The 20,000-nt window shown below is 46.9% G+C and overlaps 1 protein-coding gene across 1 annotated transcript in view; it reads right to left on the bottom strand.

Moving 5' to 3' along the window:
• Window positions 1-20,000, bottom strand: part of sorcs2 (sortilin-related VPS10 domain containing receptor 2) — a gene marked incomplete at both ends in the record, with an annotated part of 265,843 nt that overhangs the window by 181,347 nt on the left and 64,496 nt on the right. The gene's annotated exons all lie outside the window — the stretch shown is intronic.

The raw sequence follows: 20,000 nt of genomic DNA, 5'->3' as shown, positions 1-20,000 counted from the left end.
CCCAAATCTGGCAGCGTTAAAGCTTTAAGAGCAGGTGAGGTGACCGGTGTGTGTGCGTGTGTGTGTGTGTGTGTGTGTGTGTGTGTGTGTCTGTGTGTGTGTGTGTGTGTGTGTGTGTGTGTGTCTGTGTGTGTGTGTGTCTGTGTGCAATTGATAGCTAGCTGCTAGTGTTTCTCCACACACACACACAAAGCAGAGCGAGGTGAGCGAGGTTTGGAGAAGCGGCCCAGGTTTCAGCTCCACAAGGCTGAAGAGAGGTGACCGTTTATGGGTCATTAATGCATCGGCCGCATATCTCAAATTCCTGTCAGGAAAACATATACTGTAGAGGGAAGCCGTTGATATAATCCAGAAAACATATTCTCCCAAGACAAATAATGCAAGAGAGGGCAGGATTAAGGTAGCAAATACAGATTACGACGGATTAGGCAACTGCATTCAATACAGGGATAAATAGAGGGTAAAGAATGCAGATGAACATCTACTTTATTTGCGTGTGGTTATTTCATGCATGCTTTTGAAGGCAACTTTGTGGAGCTCGTTTAGACAGCAATTACAAAGCACATAGGAAAGGAGATGCTGCAGTAGGCTATAGGCAGGCAGGATGATATCAGCACGGCATCGGCAATTAACAGCTTTTAGATTAAATAAAATCAGCCCGAAACTAACATTTCTGCCGATATGACAGGCCGATAAAATGACACTTTACTTATAGTCTCAGGGAGATATAGGGGATACAAGTATAGGATCAATCTTACAGTTTTGTTTGAAAGAAAAAATTGCATGTTTTACCTAAGTTGAAGTTTTCTTATTTTGCCCAGTGAATGTGTCCATTTTGAAAAGCATATTCAAGATTCAAGATTCAAGATTCACATTTATTTATGTCTGTATCTGCCAGTGGGCCATCACGATAAGAGCAGGCATAATAATGTGTTAATTGCACTACAGGAGAGACTTGATGCTCTCTGAAATTAGGTGGAAAGAAACCTGCATACTGTGTATCGGTATCGGCAATCGGCCAAAAGAGTTGGAAAACATCGGCATATTGGATATCGGCAAAGAAAAGTCCAAAATGGTGCATCCCTAGTATTTACCCAGGGGCTGAGGGTTCACCATATGGAGAGAGTCTGGCAGGAGAGGGCGTGATGAAAGAGAGTAATGGGCTACAGCGAGCAGCACGTCTGCCTGATCAGGATGAGATGATTGATCTTCTCCTAGCAGGGTGAGCTATCTCTCGGCGGGGAGCTGGAGTGTTTTCTTCTCGCTTGCTGGCCTGTGTGTGCGTGGTGTTTAACCCCGGATCACTCTGAGGACGCAGACAGAGCGAGCGCTGATGGCTGTGTTAGCAGCCAGAGCTCACCGCTTATCTCAAAACTAAAGCCCTGAATGGGACACGGCGTCCACAGAAAAAATAAACGCGCTCAGATGTAAAGATTTACATGCCTAGATTGAGTGTTAATGAGTTTGGTGGACGATTACAACATTGTATATATATTTTTTTTCAATTGCATGCATCTACTTTTGTCTAATAGTTGCAATCTTCCTTGTTCTTTTGTAATTACCATCAGTGTGTTATGAGAAATTATTATTAAGTGATCACAACTGCGCTGCAAATTACATTAGAGAATGTGTGTGCGTGAACATTTGGTAATGACTTGGGAAAAGGAACATGAAACTGTTATTTTTCATACATCTACTGTTTTAAACCGTGTCATTTTTTTTCCGTAAGAAGCACGTGCTAGTGTACAACTCTGCCCAGATCGGAAGAGGTGGTGGAGCAACCATCGGGGACAGGAGGGGTAATTGGCCAAGTAAGAAATGACCTTGAAAGGATAATCAACCCACTATGTTATCTATGAAAACAATGGTGATCTACTGCATTGCTGTATAATACATCCTTTTTAGACTAAACGAGGCATCCATCTTTACCAGTGAAGTCTCCAGTGCCTTATCTCCATTACATATTCATAGTTCTTCATTAGTAGCAGTGTAATGACCAGCGGGCCTGAGGTGGGCCCTCTGCCCAGAACCATCTCAGCATCTGTCCCCATCTCCCATCCTGCCACCTCATTACCCCTCACGACCAGGCTCTGACGCGGGCCTGAGCACGGAGCCTGCTGTCACGACCAGGCTCTGACGTGGGCCTGAGCACGGAGCCTGTTGTCACGACCAGGCTCTGACGTGGGCCTGAGCACGGAGCCTGCCGTCATGACCGGGCTCTGACGTGGGCCTGAGCATGGAGCCTGCGCTGTCACGACCAGGCTCTGACGTGGGCCTGAGCATGGAGCCTGCGCTGTCACGACCAGGCTCTGACGTGGGCCTGAGCATGGAGCCTGCTGTCACGACCAGGCTCTGACGCAGGCCTGAGCATGGAGCCTGCTGTGACGACCAGGCTCTGACGTGGGCCTGAGCATGGAGCCTGCGCTGTCATGACCAGGCTCTGACGTGGGCCTGAGCATGGAGCTTGCTGTTGGGGCTTCTTTGCACCTGTCTTTTTAAACATCAAAAGCCCTGCACATGCTCAAATGATGGAAACTACTCTATTCAGCTCAAATGTAAAAAATGTAATACAAATAAAAATGCAGTCTGCGTTTGACCAAGGCCAACCTTGAAGCTGCAATATGCTCTGAATGTTGATGTATCCAAATGGCAACAAGAGGTGAGTGTTTGAAAGATTGAGACTTCAAACCCCAGAAATCTATTGACATGAATTATACCAAAGATATAAGAGACAAGCATCTGGTGAGTCCAGCGTTCTCTGGACTGCTGTTTAGGAGACGGTTTTATAGACCCTTTTACGGTGGACGTCACAGGGTTAGTTGCGCACGCATTGCGGTATCCAAACCTCCACGGAACTCAAGCCAAAATGAGAGAGATCCCCGGAATACAGGAAAAATACGTCTTGTGCCGTATGCATATAGACGCTGGACATTCCCACTAGGAATATGACGATGTGCGGCACTGCAACTTTGGCGATGTTTGGATCCTAGACCCATCCTGACAGTGAGCACGGATTAAGAAACCTCACCCCATTGAAAGAGTTGTCTTATTTGTGTCAGCTAACCTGTCTGTTGCTGGCCAAGCTTTAAAATACGTGGAGGAGGCGTCCATATTTCTATGACAGCTGAACCGCTAGTTGTAACTTTCTACAATGAGTTCGGCTCCGCCCACCAAATACGTCATCGCTGTTTACAAACGGTAAAAGGATCTATTATGTTGGTTATTACTAATTCCATTTGGGGCGGGGCTTTGCTGCGGTACTGCTGCACTGCAGTGCCGAGAACAAAATACTTTTATCTAAAAGTGGCCCAATGAAATGAGTAACAACTGATTTTAATTTTCGTCAAACAGGGTAAATCTACTTACAGTATCTGTTAAAGGGGGCGATCTGCGTAAAAGATGGACTTATTTCTTCATTACATGAATTTTAGCCAAGAAATAAAGCTGCTAAAACACCAAAACACCAAAGGAAAATAATAAACGACGAGGACGACGCACAGCAGCGGCCATTATTACACAAAGAACCATTGTGGTCAGTCAAGTGAGAAACACAAAAAGGCAACTGATAAATGTTGCAAAGCGGGAGGGCGGAGTCAGGGGCCAATGGAAAGACATTAGGGCCACTAATAAGGCTAATTTGGTGGGGGGGTTGCTGAGGAGGGTGGGCCGCTCCAGTGCCTAACGTAGAGAGAGTAATAATGATGCTGAGTTAATAGGAGAGCTCATTTAATACTGTCTGCCATCCAGACCTCTGGATTAATAGACTGGTAGGGGGGCTATTGTAGATTAATGAGGAATAATTACTTTGAAACAGAGCCGAGGAGGGAGAGGACACAGTGCACAGAGAGGGTGGAAAGGGCCTAAAATGACCTCTATCGTGCTCAAACACACCCGGCGTACCTCTCAAAAGCCATGCAAGATTACAGATTATGAGACAAGTAGGGAATTTGGTCTAAGAGCGTCGTCCTCCTGTTGGTATTACCCCGTCATCCCTGACTAATATCACAGTGACGAGCATTTCATTTGCAATATTTTTGGATTTATCCAACAACTTCACACAGTGTCCGGCAAATGGCACATTCGATACCACTGCCCAGTAGAGGCAGTATTGTAGTAACTTGAGTCCAGGTGTCGGATTTGAGTCGGAGTCCTGGACTCATGTTCAGGACTCGTGACCTGACTTGGACTTGAGCACAGATGATTCGGATTTGGACTCGAGCATGCATGCATGCATTCGGACTCTGAAGTTAGAGACGAGGACTCTGACTTGTTCATTGGTAAAGACTGTTCCACCTACATGTGGATCCACAGTCTTGTTCAGTAACTCCGCACTTGGACTGAGGGGACTCGACTAGGACTCTTCTTTGGGGACTCGAGACTTGACTCGGACTCGAGATATAGTGACTCAACACTGGTGAGAGGCACGAGGATGCTTTCCATTACAATTATGCCATTATTACTTTGGTTTACATAACCCCCCACTAGAAACATGCAGAAGATCGTCATCCGACCAGTGACGACAACATCTGAAGTTGGTCCAATGATGGTCCCCGGGCGCTGGAAAGAAATAGCGACCACTGCTCCTGGCCTGCCGCCCCGGAGGAAAGGACAAGCCTGGATGGGTCAAATGCAGAGGACATATTTCACCGGCCACCGTCAGCATGAGTGTGTGTTGTGGCCCCATGCATGTGTTGTAGTGTGTTCGTGTGACAATAAAGCCGGGCTTCCGGGCTTCCGTCTGAAATCGTGTTTACGTGCGTATCAATGTCATCCTATTCAGGTGAAATCACTCCCTGATTCACTCTGACTGGCAAAACTTCAAAGAAGAACTATCCAAGGTTAATCTGCTCTTTACTTGTAAGCAGAATTTAACTTATTATTATAATTCCTTTTTCATAGCCTCAGTCTAAATTACCCACCACATTCTGGAACTTCTTTACTATGATTTATTCCTTGAATAAATATCCGTCTCTGATACTCAACGGTTTCTACAAGTTGTGAATTTGTAACTTGCAACTGAACCATTAAGCCAGAGGCGTGTAGCAGCGGGCTGAAATCTGTGGCGCAGCTAAAATAATGACAAAGACGAGGGCAGAAACGAACACAGCCGAAAGGATATTGAAATAGCATCAAAGAAGAGCAGAAGACCAAGAGATTGAAAAGGAGAGGAAAAGATGAGACGGAGACAGAGGGACAGAGAGGTGTCTGCGAGGGGGAGGAGGTGGTGACAGAGGGACAGAGAGGTGTCTGCGAGGGGGGAGGAGGTGACAGAGACAGACACCGCGGGGGGAAATTGTGTTTTCGTTGACGCGCTTGAGAAAACAGAGAGAGGCGCGGAAGCACTTTAGGCCGGCGTCAGGTGCTGATTCAGATTTAATGTCCTAATATGTCAAGGCTGCTCGCAGCCCCCCGTGTCTCACAGCGCCAGGCGTCTCCCATAAGACAAATGAGGAGCATCAGACGCAGACGCACATCAGGTCGGATGCAGCCAGACGCACGTGGGGAGGGGAGAATACAAAAACATCTGGCTGAGACTGAAGAGAGGGAGGGAGGGAGGGGCCAAGGAACTTCTACAAGCAACCCAATCGCCAGAATAAAAGGTTAGCGTTTTACGTGTCTGCAAACCAGAGATATGTAACAAAATGTAGGCAAAAAAAAAAAAAAAATATTGCATTTTATGTCTCTGCAAACCTACAGTACAGTACAATATCAACGGGAATTTGAAACAAAATGGCTGTTGAAAACATCGCTGCCTTTCCAACATTAAACACAAATAAGACAACTCTAACAACTTTGGTTATGTTTACGCAAGTACAACAACTTTGGTTACTTTGGTTATGTTTAGGCAAGTAAAACAGCTTTGGTTATGTTTAGGCAAGTAACACAACTTTGGTTATGTTTAGGCAAGTAAAACAACTTTGGTTATGTTTAGGCAAGTAAAACAACTTGGTTAAGGTTATTAGCATTATGGTTTGATACGCTTAAGTAACAAAAATGTGAAATGTGAAATGTGACTGTGTTGTGGTGTGGTGTGAAAGGCAAGTGTTTACGCCCTCCATCCAACCCGACCACAACACCCTTACTGGCCACTGCACTATATCAATATATGACGTGCATAATGTCGATATTTACATAAATGTGTTATGCAACATATTTTGGTTATTATGTTCATATTCTACGTATCTGCTACGAGAACGGAAATGTAGCCTACAGGACAACCAAGGGTTAGAAAAAGACGAGGCATTTTAAAAGATCAACAGCTGCTTTGCTTTATCAGAGTGAAGAAGAAGAGAGAATTTCTGATGAATGCATCCAAAGATCATCATACATCTTAGCTGGTGATGTCTTCTGCAGACACGTTCAAAGCCTGTGAGCGAAGCTTTAGGCTGATTTGAAGCCATGTCTCAGTGTTATAGCTCATGCTCTTGCATGTCATATGTCAGGTTTATTTATATACGGTTAAATTACTGTAATTCACAGGCAAGTCTCAAAGGGCTTCAGAGAAACTACCGTAGCTAGATCTAACTAAACCCAATCAATAAACAGAAACTTCTAAAACATGCATGGCAGCAGAGGGAGAAGAGAGAAAGAAAGCAAGAAAAACCCAGAATAGACAGAGTAGATTTTAGCAAGGCAAACAATCTAACTATTCTACAGCCTAACCTACTCTACTGGCAAACAATCTAACTATTCTACAGCCTAACCTACTCTACTGGCAAACAATCTAACTATTGTACAGCCTAACCTACTCTACTGGCAAACAATCCAACTATTGTACAGCCTAACCTACTCTACTGGCAAACAATCTAACTATTCTACAGCCTAACCTACTGTACTGACAGACCCCCTAACAACTTACAAAACAAACAACAGAACAAGGCAAACAATCAGTGGTTCACACATTTTCCACCTCAAGGAACGCTAAATTGACACAAGGACGGAGTTAGAGTGAAAACAAATGATTCCCCTTCGGTGTCAAGAACTAAGCTAATGGTGAAGCGAAGCTGGTGGTGGAGCGGAGAGATGCTTTTGCATGTTAAAGAGGAGGCAGCCAGGAGTCATTAGCTGGACGTGTCCTGACACGGCGAGGTCTGATGTCTGCAGAGAGCTGAGAGCTGAGGCAGACAGCTGCTGTCAGTCTGGATCAAGACTGAGTCCAGACGGCCAGACGGTGAGCTTGACCAGGCTCATCAGCGATTGACTGACATGCAGATGTCCCGGGGAGCCCGGCTATAGCGATTGGGCGGTTGGGGAAGAAGCCAGCATCCCTGACGAGTCAGAGGGGGGGGATTGAGCCATATCTGCCTGTCTCTATATCGTTATACATGTCCATATCTGACCTTGTCTGTCAGAGCCTTTTATCATTCATGCTACTGTATGTAGCTCTGCCACAGAGACACAACGTTGAATTAATCTACGACTACTGCATCACACAGCCGTGCCAAAGAACTTACATTGCTAAGAACTGAAGGCTGCAATATCAGCGCACAACAAATCCGTCATTTTGGCCTGAAAGAGACTACCGTAATGATGCCAGTAAATCGTCCCGCCTACAAAAAAGAGCCGTACAAAAGTAGCTCTACCGAAATGGCCTGTGTCATCATCATGGCGTGTCTCTCTGTCATGGTTCTGTGCTGTTTACCATTGGAGCAAGGAGGCATTTTCAGGCCAAAATGGCATCAGTGCTGTTGTAAAAAAAAAAAAAAAAAACAGAGCACCAGAGCTTGTCTCTTGGCTTCTATACTCTCTGGCCGCGCCGCTGACAAGTGTGATGAAGCACGGGGGGAAATGTGCTTCCTTGCCAAGGTATCATTGGCTGAGGTTAATAGCCGCGTCCTTAAAAAGCATTGTGCCCGATTTTGGAGCGGAATGATTTTAACCGCGGGACATGAGCGATCGTAACGATGTGAGCAGCACTCCTGTCTCCCCGTTTGAAATAGCGGGGAGTTAGTCGCAGTAGAGGGGAGCTTCTGATTTATGGCGGTGAAGGTAATTGCCGTGACTACCGTTAAAAATACTGCTGAGAGGGGGGGTCGCCATTAGCGTTAAAGCTGATTTACTGCGGCGGAACACACAGTGTCATAAATACAGTACAATACATAAACAGTGGGAACTATTATGTTTTATGACACTGCTGTAAAACTGTGAACCGTAGATGGCATGTGGAGACAAAAGAAGAAGTGCGATATATGACGTTAAAAGAAGGACGCATTTCCCAGTCTCCATCCCATTCACACACGCGGGCAGGTTATCAGTGCTCCCCTCGCGCAGGTTATCAGTGCTCACCTCACGCAGGCTATCAGTGCTCACCTCCACTTGGCTCGCGTCTCCCTTCCAAATGACCATTCTTCTTGGCAGCAGCTGTTTTCGTTTTTTACAAGACGAGCAGAACCCTCGAAGCCATCTATCTGTTTATTTTGCCTTCTTTTTACAGCGCTACAATGGTTATGGATGATAAAGCACAGGGAGTCTCAGGTGTACCCTGTAAAAAGGTTTTTATGGCCGTCTGTTACGACCTGATTGTGTCACAGCCAGGCTATATTGACTGTAGACACGACTATATAGGATAATATAGTGCGTCTCCCAGAGATCCATCATACGTTGCTGCTAACAGAGTGACTGTGCTATAGCTACGAGGCAACTTGAAAACCCCATCTTGTTGACCAAAAATCCCAGAGTTTAACCGTGCTACTGTATTTATTCTGCCTTTCTTTTTTTTTTTTATTAACATTTTTTTTTTTGAATAAAAAGGATACAAGACGAAACAAGCACATGAATCAAGCGACATCAACAGTGAAAGGAAAGTGAGTTGACAACAGAGACCAAGTTATATGTTACACATAACTGGGGCACGTGACAGTGCCTTTAACGGTCGACACGGCTCCGCTATAATAAACAAGAGCAGATAAAAAGAAAAAAATCTCTCTCTCTCTCACACACACAAAAAACACACACACGATATAACAGACTAAATGAACAGAGTATACAGGGTCAAGTACAAAGGTAGAAGTGTCTCAGTCAGAATCTCTCTAGATATGAACACAGGGGTGCCTTATTCTGCCTTTCAATGTCCCTTCAAGATACTTGTGGTCCTTTGGTGACCAGGATGTGATGGCAGTGAATACAGAAAGATGGACGGACGGACAGATCTTAACGCGCAATCCGTTACGTTAAGCGACTAAACCGGCCGGTCGGTAAGCAACGGCTATGCAGAGTGTAGTGGGAAACCTTGTCAATATGGGAAGCGAGGGCTGACATGGTGAACTTTCCTTGGCCTTGGAATGACAGCGCCGCCCGGAGGTTGCACTGTGTCTACAGAAAGGTGTTACGGTTGCCATTGGACTCATGTGTAATAAGAAGGGAAGACACTTTTGCATTTTTCTCCTCAGAAATCAACATGAAATCTGTGTGAGTGGTTCTAATGACTTCAACCTAAGTGAATGCAAACTTCCGACTTCAACTGACAATTCCCAATAAATAAACACACACACACACACACACACACACACACACACACACACACACACACACACACACACTTGTATAGTACGCAGTATCCAATCTGCGAAAGATTTGCTCAACAAGTCAACAAGTTCATGATTGATGGTGGCAAAAGTTACTCCATTTTGCATGAGGCAGGAGAGTCAGAGTACCAGGGGCACCGGAGGGTGCGACTGGAAAGATATACATTTCTGTTCAGCTAGGCTGAGTCACAGATGCTCCGGCAGCCATTGGCAAATTGCATCTGGAAGTGTCTCCCACACAGCGAGCAGTGTGAGCAGGCAGCTGGCCAGGACACCGTGATTCATGCCTGGTGAGGGCACTTCAGAGTCCTCAGAGAGTCCTTTGAAGTGTGCTGCAAAACCACTGGAGCATAGTTATCGGAACGGCCCTTTGCCATTTCCGGGGCTGCTTCTGGAAGTTCCCTGACAGCTCTTTTTGCATCCGTGTGTCATTTCGGCTTGGTGCAGAGACAACAACACACAGTTAGCTCTTAATGAGTCTCTACAGAAAGCCAAAGAGCGGTGCCTCCCTTGAGCTGAATACAGTCTAACAAGTGTCGTCAGGCCTACCGGTCATACCTATCAGGGTCAAGGTGTGGAATATATATCGCCGTCTGAATGCAGAGTAGCATGCTGAAGAGGGTCATCGTCGTGCTTTATCACCAACCTCTTCGATGCTCTCTCGGAGGCTTTTCGGGATGAGTCGGTGTGGCCTCGTCCCGTCAGCTTTGATGACCATATGTTTGGACGTTTCTGACAGAATTCTCTGAGTAAGAGCAATGACACAAAGACACACAGAGACCTCGAGGGTCTCCCTTGATGGGCTGTGGGCGACCCTTATCTGTCAGGATGCTCTGTTTGAGCACTGCGTCCCCTGCGGGGACATTCAACCAACACAGCACTCCCCCCCTTCAGATGTCCTCGGTTTCACGCTGTCATACATTTCAGCTTCGCCGACTTATTCGCTGTCCATCACAGCAATTCCGGGTCATAAATTACTGAGTCCAAATCTGGGCCCGTCCTGTTTATCAGCTCCCATTAAGCGATCCATTTTTATATATATATATATATAAAAAATAGGTTTCATTGGCTGGACCACTTTGATGTCTGAGTTCCCTTTAATGACAGAGACTGTTAAATTGCAGTGAAATAGATCCGTCCACGCTAAAAGCAAAGATATAATATGAAAAGCCAGCTCATCCAACCTTTTAACCTCTCTCTGAGAATTTGGCACGTTCAGTTGGCACGCTGCATGCAAAATCATTAAGGAACTTCCTCTTTTCAGAGAGGTGCAGAAGTGGTTTTGTTAATAAAAACCCATAACAAAAACACTAAAATGTGTATATATGTGTATATTCAGATTCCCTGGTTGTTCCCAACAACAAAACTTCCTGGTTCTCCCAGTGAGCATAATTAGCAGAAAATAAGACTCTGAAATCAGTACAGACTAAAAAAAAATGCTCGAAGAGAATTCAATCGTCCAGCAGCACATGGGTATCCTTGAATGCATGCGAGAACAGAGACATTTGCATACTGCGATACTTGTTGTCAAGTAGTATTGTGTGCATTCCAATGAAAGCTATTCCTCCATTGCGAGGCCAGCTGGCCTGGTCTCCTCCTGGGTAACCTTCAAGTCGGAGCCGTCACAAGGAGTTCGGCAGTGTACCAACAGACTGTGGGGAGGCTAACGCAAATAGGCTGCGCGCTCCAGCCGGTAGGGCCAGTGTGATGCTGTAAGTGGAGGGTGACGCGGTAACACAATGTCACCATCTGCCCTTGTTGTCACGGATACCGAGTGTTAAAGTGGGAATGGTCATTTTGGAAAATGTAAGATTATACAGGAGGGACACAGCTGTCCAGAATGCTTCTGCAGGTGGTCACTTCAGCGCGGCCTGAAGGGAGAATTAATGGAGTGTAGAATTGCAACGGAATTTAAAGGGGCAGTTCACAACGAAATCGAAAATGCACATTTTGTATTGCTATTTATCGATCGAGATCGTTTTCGTGCGAGTTGCAGAGTTTTGGAGATATCAGCTGTAGAGATGTCTGCCTTCTCTCCAATACAATGGAACTGGATGACACTCTGGTGGTGCTCAAAGCATGAAAAATAAATTTGAAAAACTCAACAGCAATGTCTCTTTTCTAGAACTCATGACTCGGTTACTCAAGATAATTCACAGACCTTGTTGTGAGCAGTTTCATGTAGGAACTTTTTTTTTTTTTTACCAAACTACACCCGCTAGCTGCTGCTAGAGCAAACTACACCAGCTAACAGGTGTAGTTTGCTCGAAAGAAAATTGCTAGTTCTTCACGAGGCAACGTTGCACATTGGTCCCACCTGCCCAATGTGTCCTCATTAGTACTAGGGATGCACCGATATGAACATTTTGGCCGATGCCGATAACTGATATTAACATTGCTGTTATGGCCGATAACCAATATTTACCGATGTCGATATGATCTGTATAAAACCACATTTTTATGATCATCACATTTTGTACATACTGAAAAACACATGTTAACACTGAATTTGAAAAATGTATGCATTTCTTTATTTGCAAAGCCTTTGGAAAAGCCCATAAATCATAGATTTACTGCATTATTTCATATCAATGTGAAGAATTTGGCTGATAATGATAACCGATATTAACATTGCAACATCTGACCGATACCGATATGACCGATATGTTAAAAAATGACTAACATCGGCCGATACCGATATGATTGCCGATATATCGTGCATCCCTAATTAGTACTCTCCTCTGCTGCAGCCCACCTGCCCCATGTGTTTCCTCATTATCCTCCTCACTCGTGACTGGATAACAAGAAGGCAAGCTGGAAAAGAGTGACAACAACACAAACAAGTCCCACCCACACAACGGTCCCAGGGGTCCAGGTAAACAAGTCCCACCCACCCAACGGTCCCAGGGGTCCAGGTAAACAAGTCCCACCCACCCAACGGTCCCAGGGGTCCAGGTAAACAAGCGACAAGGAGGCGATGGAGAAGTGGAAGGTGCCAGAAAATGGAGAGGGGTTAAGGAGAAAAAGAGAGAGGTTTGAGAGCTGAGAGGAAGGGGTGACGTGAGCCATATTCTCCCTGCGCCGGCTTTCATTAGACCTGATATGCATCTCCTGCTACTGTAGACCGCATGACAAGCAGAGAACAGCCATCCTACACGGCCATTGGACACGCCAAATTGTGTACATCGGTGCCTGTACTGACCAGACCAGAGAGAGTCCGGACCTCGGTTTAACGTCTCATCCGAGGGACCGCGCTCACTCACAGCACATAGTCCCTGTCTCTGCCCTGGGGCATTGGAGAGATTCATTCATCAGACCAGAGAGGAAGAGCACCTCCTACTGGTCATCCAACACCACTTCCAGCACCAGTCTCCCATCCAAGGAGTATCCTAGGTGAGACTTTCTTAACTTCCCCAGTGAAGCCAGGAATGTAATGCAGGAGCCACTGGTGCGGCTGTATTATAGAAGTCGTGATACGCTGATAGTGGCCTCGAGCTTTGCGACAAGTGCACTTAGAAGTTCCACTTATCTCTCTCTCTCTATCCATCCCTCTCTCCTCCTGCTCTCTTGACTGGGATTAAATATTGCTTATAGGCCTCTCTTCAGTCTTCTCCTCTCTAATGTGGCTAAGCTCTGACTCAACCACTTCTGGATTCAGCTCAGTGGAGGAGCCGACGGCACCGTAAAACACCCCCTTCCCCCCACTACCTTCTCCTCTGTGGCAGCCACTCTGCAACCTCCATGCACCCATGTCCCGCCTGACAGAGAGGGGGGACAGATCATGTCCCACCTGACAGAGAGGGGGGACAGATCATGTCCCACCTGAAAGAGAGGGGGGACAGATCATGTCTCACCTGACAGAGAGGGGGGACAGATCATGTCCCGCCTGACAGAGAGGGGGGACAGATCATGTCCCACCTGAAAGAGAGGGGGGACAGATCATGTCTCACCTGACAGAGAGGGGGGACAGATAATGTCCCGCCTGAAAGAGAGGGGGGACAAATCATGTCCCGCCTGAAAGAGAGGGGGGACAGATCATGTCCTACCTGAAAGAGAGGGGGGTCAGATCATGTCCCGCCTGAAAGAGAGGGGGGACAGATCATGTCCTGCTGAAAGAGAGGGGGGACAGATCATGTCCCGCCTGAAAGAGAGGGTGGACAGATCATGTCCCGCCTGAAAGAGAGGGGGGACAAATCATGTCCCGCCTGAAAGAGAGGGGGGACAGATCATGTCCTGCTGAAAGAGAGGGGGGTCAGATCATGTCCCGCCTGAAAGAGAGGGTGGACAGATCATGTCCCGCCTGAAAGAGAGGGGGGACAGAGCATGTCCTGCCTGAAAGAGAGGGGGGACAGATCATGTCCCGCCTGAAAGAGAGGGGGGACAGATAATGTCCTGCCTGAAAGAGAGGGGGGACAGATCATGTCCCGCCTGACAGAGAGGGGGGACAGATCATGTCCCACCTGAAAGAGAGGGGGGACAGATCATGTCTCACCTGACAGAGAGGGGGGACAGATCATGTCCCGCCTGAAAGAGAGGGGGGACAAATCATGTCCCACCTGAAAGACAGGGGGGACAGATAATGTCCCGCCTCACAGAGAGGGTGGACAGCTCATGTCCTGCCTGAAAGAGAGGGGGGACAGATCATGTCCTGCCTGAAAGAGAGGGGGGACAGATCATGTCCTGCCTGAAAGAGAGGGTGGACAGATCATGTCTCGCATGAAAGAGAGGGGGGACTGATCATGTCCCGCCTGAAAGAGAGGGGGGACAGATCATGTCCTGCCTGAAAGAGAGGGGGGACAGATCATGTCCTGCCTGAAAGAGAGGGGGGACAGATCATGTCTCGCATGAAAGAGAGGGGGGACAGATCATGTCCTGCCTGAAAGAGAGGTGGGACAGATCATGTCCTGCCTGAAAGAGAGGGGGGACAGATCATGTCCTGCCTGAAAGAGAGGGGGGACAGATCATGTCCTGCCTGAAAGAGAGGGGGGACAGATCATGTCCCACCTGAAAGAGAGGGGGGACAGATCATGTCCCACCTGAAAGAGAGGGGGGACAGATCATGTCCCACCTGAAAGAGAGGGGGGACAGATCATGTCCCACCTGAAAGAGAGGGGGGACTGATCATGTCCCACCTGAAAGAGAGGGGGGACAGATCATGTCCTGCCTGAAAGAGAGGGGGGACAGATCATGTCCCACCTGAAAGAGAGGGGGGACTGATCATGTCCCACCTGAAAGAGAGGGGGGACAGATCATGTCCCACCTGAAAGAGAGGGTGGACAGATCATGTCTCGCATGAAAGAGAGGGGGGACAGATCATGTCCCACCTGAAAGAGAGGGTGGACAGATCATGTCTCGCATGAAAGAGAGGGGGGACAGAGCATGTCCTGCCTGAAAGAGAGGGGGGACAGATCATGTCCCGCCTGAAAGAGAGGGTGGACAGATCATGTCCTGCCTGAAAGAGAGGGGGGACAGATCATGTCTCGCATGAAAGAGAGGGGGGACAGATCATGTCCCGCCTGAAAGAGAGGGGGGACAGATCATGTCTCGCATGAAAGAGAGGGGGGACAGATCATGTCCTGCCTGAAAGAGAGGGGGGACAGATCATGTCCCGCCTGAAAGAGAGGGGGGACAGGCTGTAATTGGGGACATTTATCTGGATGACCTGGAGAGTGTGTGTGTGTGTGTGTGTGTGTGTGTGTGTGTGTGTGTGTGTGTGTGTGTGTGTGTGTGTGTGTGTGTGTGTGCGTGTACGTGCGTGTGTGCGTGTGTGTGTGTGTGTCTGTGTGTGTGTGTGAGAAACAGCTTAAACTGTACATCAACATTGTGTTTTGTGTGGAGATGAACACAAGTCAAAGTGAGTGGAAATGTGTTTGTACATCAGGCAGATAAGAAGAGTTCTTCCACTGAGCTGTGAATCCTTCAGAGAGCGGGTTCACAGAGCCTCTCAATCAGTCTGTTCTGCAGATGATACTGTCTGTCTGTCTGTCTGTCTGTCTGTCTGTCTGTCTGTCTGTCTGTCTGTCTGTCTGTCTGTCTGTCTGTCTGTCTGTCTGTCTGTCTGTCTCTCTGCTCTGTTTTCTTTCTCAATAACCACACCGACTAGGCTAATTGCTTTTTTCTTCAAATCGATATTCCTGTCCTTCTTTCCTGCAGGCTTTTGTAAAATACTCATCTCTCTCCCCCCAAAAAGCCAATTACTGATCTCATCTAGGCGATTAAGGCAAGACAAAATGCTCATATATTACATTAGCCAGAAATGTGGCGCGATTTCCACACTAAGTTTAGGATGTTTTTTCTTCTTCTTCTTTTTATGCTGTCATTTTTTGGGACTATCTTAAAGGATAAGGCTAATGTTTTTTAATGCATTGCTTGCCATCAACAAATCCTATGAAAATATTAATTATCCGCTGCAGTTATTATTACTGTTGGATCTGAACATGAAAAGATCTCTCTTACACCTGTACAACCACTCGGAGAACGTTGTATTTTGCGCTGATGAACGACCTTGTTTGTACATCAGATGTATTCTTCATTTTCATTGTGTGAACCTCCACTCCTCAACTAATGATATCCATACCCCCCCCACCTGAGACCCCTCACTTCAAAAGGCACCAGGCGCTCCCCTCATGCTAAGCACGGCTCCATGCTGCGAGCGCGCTCACATCGCCCTGGGGTATCTCGCCAAACCCGGGCGCCGTAGAGCCCGATGGCACAGCCTCGCTGGAGACGATCAAAGGGCGACATATAGACGTGAACATGAAAGAGGCGAGGCTTTTGATGTGCTGAGGGGTTCTGCTGTACTGTGTGTTTATGTTTAACTTATGACCAGACGACCCTTCATACTGTAGATCTTCAAATAGATACAGAGACATTCTATGGTAGTTCAGCAATGGGAGTTTCTAGGTGATTGTTTTTGTTTTGTGTGTATGTTTCCAGATTTGATCTTGTAGTTTTTATGATGGAGAGCAAACATTTACTGTAGCAAAAACTGATTTTCGAAGTGTAAATGCATTTGATTTTAAACGCGGTTTTCAAACGCTTCAAAAGTCATAAAAGTCATAAAATCCCATTGACTTTTACATGTAAGGGCCGGAAGTGCAGGGACTTCTGCGTAATTCACAAAAATACATAATCCCCTGTACAGATCCTTTCCAAAAAATTTGAATATCATGGAAATACCATGAATGACCGTGGGCTTCAGTGGATTGTCAAGCAAAGACGATTCAAAAATTTGGCGGAGATTCAGAGGGAGTGGACTGAGGCTGGAGTCAGTCATAACTGAGAAGTAACTGCTGATTTTCTTCACACTATTCTAATTTCTTGAAATACTGTTTTGGAGGTTTTCTGGAGCTGTAGGCCAAAATTGTGAAAAATGAAATAAATAAAGGCTAGTAATATTTCACTTTGTGTGTAATGAATCTATAATCTGTGAAAGTTTCACTTTTTGAAAGGAATTATGGAAAAAAAACTAACTTTTCCATGATATTCAATTTTTTTGGAAAGGATCTATATATACAGGGATTTAGGGTTTAATGAAATGACGTCTTTGTGTCTCACATACGTTTCCTCCACTTTCCATGCCCCCCCCCCCCCCCCCCTTCCTTTTTAATCTGAGCACCTTGACCTTTGACCCCCGGGCAAAGAAGAGTGACAGGCTCACAGGACGCCCACACACGCCTGGGGGTCAGAGGTGAGGCCCCCGGGGAGGCGGGCCCCTGCCGACGTCAGGTGACTGGAAGACAAACCAATTTGTCACAGTAACCGCCTCCGACAAGACTCCAAGAGCAATCAGCCACTACTCATTAGGGCAGTAGCCAACCAAAGAAAGTCTTGGTCGACTGAAATTCTACCTTCTCTCCAACCAATCGATTGATTGATTGATCGGGAGGCAGAAAAAAGAGAATCTGCACGCTATCTCTACATGAACTAAATCAGCCACAGTGCACTCTACCTGGTAGCCTCAATGAATGATAAATAAACATAACATAAGTTATTTGCAGACATACATACATACGGAGTTACAAGCAACTGATGCCTATAATAGCCGACATGCACCACCGTGAAGGACATCTGTCTCATAAATGTATAAAATGTATATAAAATTCAATTGAGATGGGTGTTTAAACGTCGAAATGATGTGATGCAATAAATGCGTTTACTGGGCAATAAAGCGAACCTTGCTCATGGGGCAATTTTCTTTGTAAGCGCTCGCCCTCTCGCAGCAGATTGACTGGTTGTGATTGTGCGATCCACTCACCCTTACAGCATAGCGTTTCTTTCACTCACCCCCACAGCATACAGTTTATTTCTTGAATGCCACTGAAGGAACGCTGACGCTATTGAGAAGGCGCTGATAGCAGGAGCCGTGTACTGCAGAAACATCTCCTGAATGTGAGAATGGTAGAGAAAGAAAGGCAGCGTACCGGAGAGAGGTTTCCATGCATGAATCAAGGCAGTCTTGTATGGGGGGGAGGATCAGTCTTATGTTATACTTTGACATCAGACTCTGACTCAAATTCTTCCTCACATTCTGCGTACTTTTTCAGGTAAAGTGACATTCTTTCATGATTTTCACGTTTTAGATTGCCCGTTAAAAAGTACCTCGATGATTCGGACACATTTTACTATAGACACAGGACATACCAGACATCTTGTCCTCTTGCATTCCATGCAACGCCGCGGGAAGGGGGTGCTGCCGCGGCAGCAGGTCCAGTAAGTTCAGTAACACACGATAACGTAAGTGTACCCCAGGTTATTTTCTGTAGCTACAAATTACAGATATCCCCAAAATTCCGGCGGATGCTACAATTTACCGAGGTTCCCTAAACGCCTCATATGCATTTATGAGTTAATATTAATGCCCCTCGCATTACGACCACACTCCAGGGCATCCACGGCAGTGCCCTGTTGGCCTTGGTAATAATTCCTGACCTGCATGTACGAATACTTTTTTTGGCCAATATTTGCATGTCCCGGAAATATATCCTCAAACATAATATTCTGAAATATGTGTGGACAAAAGACTGTCATCCACTTTGAAGCAGTTTCCTCCCTTCACAGCCACCATGCTAAGCTTCATTGTGGAGCTGTGTCCACATGCTCCTCCGTACGACACGCCGACGCCATCTTGGCTCCCAATTAGGGCAAATGCATTCCGAGGCGGGCGAGCCAACGGCGTTTGATCAGCTGGCCGGCTCGTTGTTGTGTGCAAACGGCTGTGAGCAAAGCACATTTGGATTAAAATGTGCCCACGTTGGCTTGGCCTTTGGTTAAATGCAGCCGAGTGCCGGGGGCCTGCAGAAGTAGGCGTTCGTCTCATTTGTGTAATTGCATTTAAAAGCACACTTGCCTCCTCGTCGGAACGCGCTGAAATATAACGGCAGAATTTGCCGACAGCGGGCTTTCCTTCTCCCCCCCCCCCCCCCCCCCCCCCCTCCCCCTCCCCCTCCCCCTCCATAAAGTAATAAGATAAGAGACTTGCTGGACCGAAATCAAAAGTGGCATCAGCTGATAGGCAGAGATGCATCGGCGCTGGGGGCTGTAAAAAGAAAACGGAGACGGGCGACATGGAGAGGCTGACTTGTGATGCCACACGTCAAAGAAGACCGTAACCGTATAAGCGAAAGGGAGCAGGTTCCCACACGGTCTTAAACTTTTTTACTTCAAGGACTTCTCAAGGATTTTCCAGGCCCAAATCCCAGAAATTCAAGGACCCAACAGGGCATAGTTTGAGACATGGATCAATGCTAATTAAGGTTACAACATTGATCATTAAATAGAGAGGCTTGAACGTGTGAACACTTCTCAACTGTGCTGTTACACTGATGGTCTTCAATTCATATTATTGCACAAAATATACTGTATAAAAAGTAATTTCAATGACGCATGTCCATTGATGTCTATCGAACCCTGAGGGAGAGAGGGAGTATTCCCTGAGGGAACCCTGAGGGAGGGAGGGAGTATTCCCTGAGGGAACCCTGAGGGAGGGAGCGAGTATTCCCTGAGGGAACCCTGAGGGAGAGAGGGAGTATTCCCTGAGGGAACCCTGAGGGAGAGAGGGAGTATTCCCTGAGGGAACCCTGAGGGAGGGAGGGAGTATTCCCTGAGGGAACCCTGAGGGAGAGAGGGAGTATTCCCTGAGGGAACCCTGAGGGAGGGAGCGAGTATGCCTTGAGGGAACCCTGAGGAAGAGAGGGAGTATTCCCTGATGGAACCCTGAGGGAGAGAGGGAGTATTCCCTGAGGGAACCCTGAGGGAGAGAGGGAGTATTCCCTGAGGGAACCCTGAGGGAGGGAGGGAGTATTCCCTGAGGGAACCCTGAGGGAGAGAGGGAGTATTCCCTGAGGGAACCCTGAGGGAGGGAGCGAGTATGCCTTGAGGGAACCCTGAGGGAGAGAGGGAGTATTCCCTGATGGAACCCTGGGGGAGGGAGGGAGTATCCCCTGAGGGGAACCGTGAGGGGGGAGCAAGTATTCC

Source organism: Poromitra crassiceps, assembly GCF_964638095.1.
Source record: "Poromitra crassiceps genome assembly, chromosome: 7".
Taxonomy (NCBI): domain Eukaryota; kingdom Metazoa; phylum Chordata; class Actinopteri; order Beryciformes; family Melamphaidae; genus Poromitra; species Poromitra crassiceps.
This window is presented reverse-complemented; position numbering and strand designations above follow the sequence as displayed.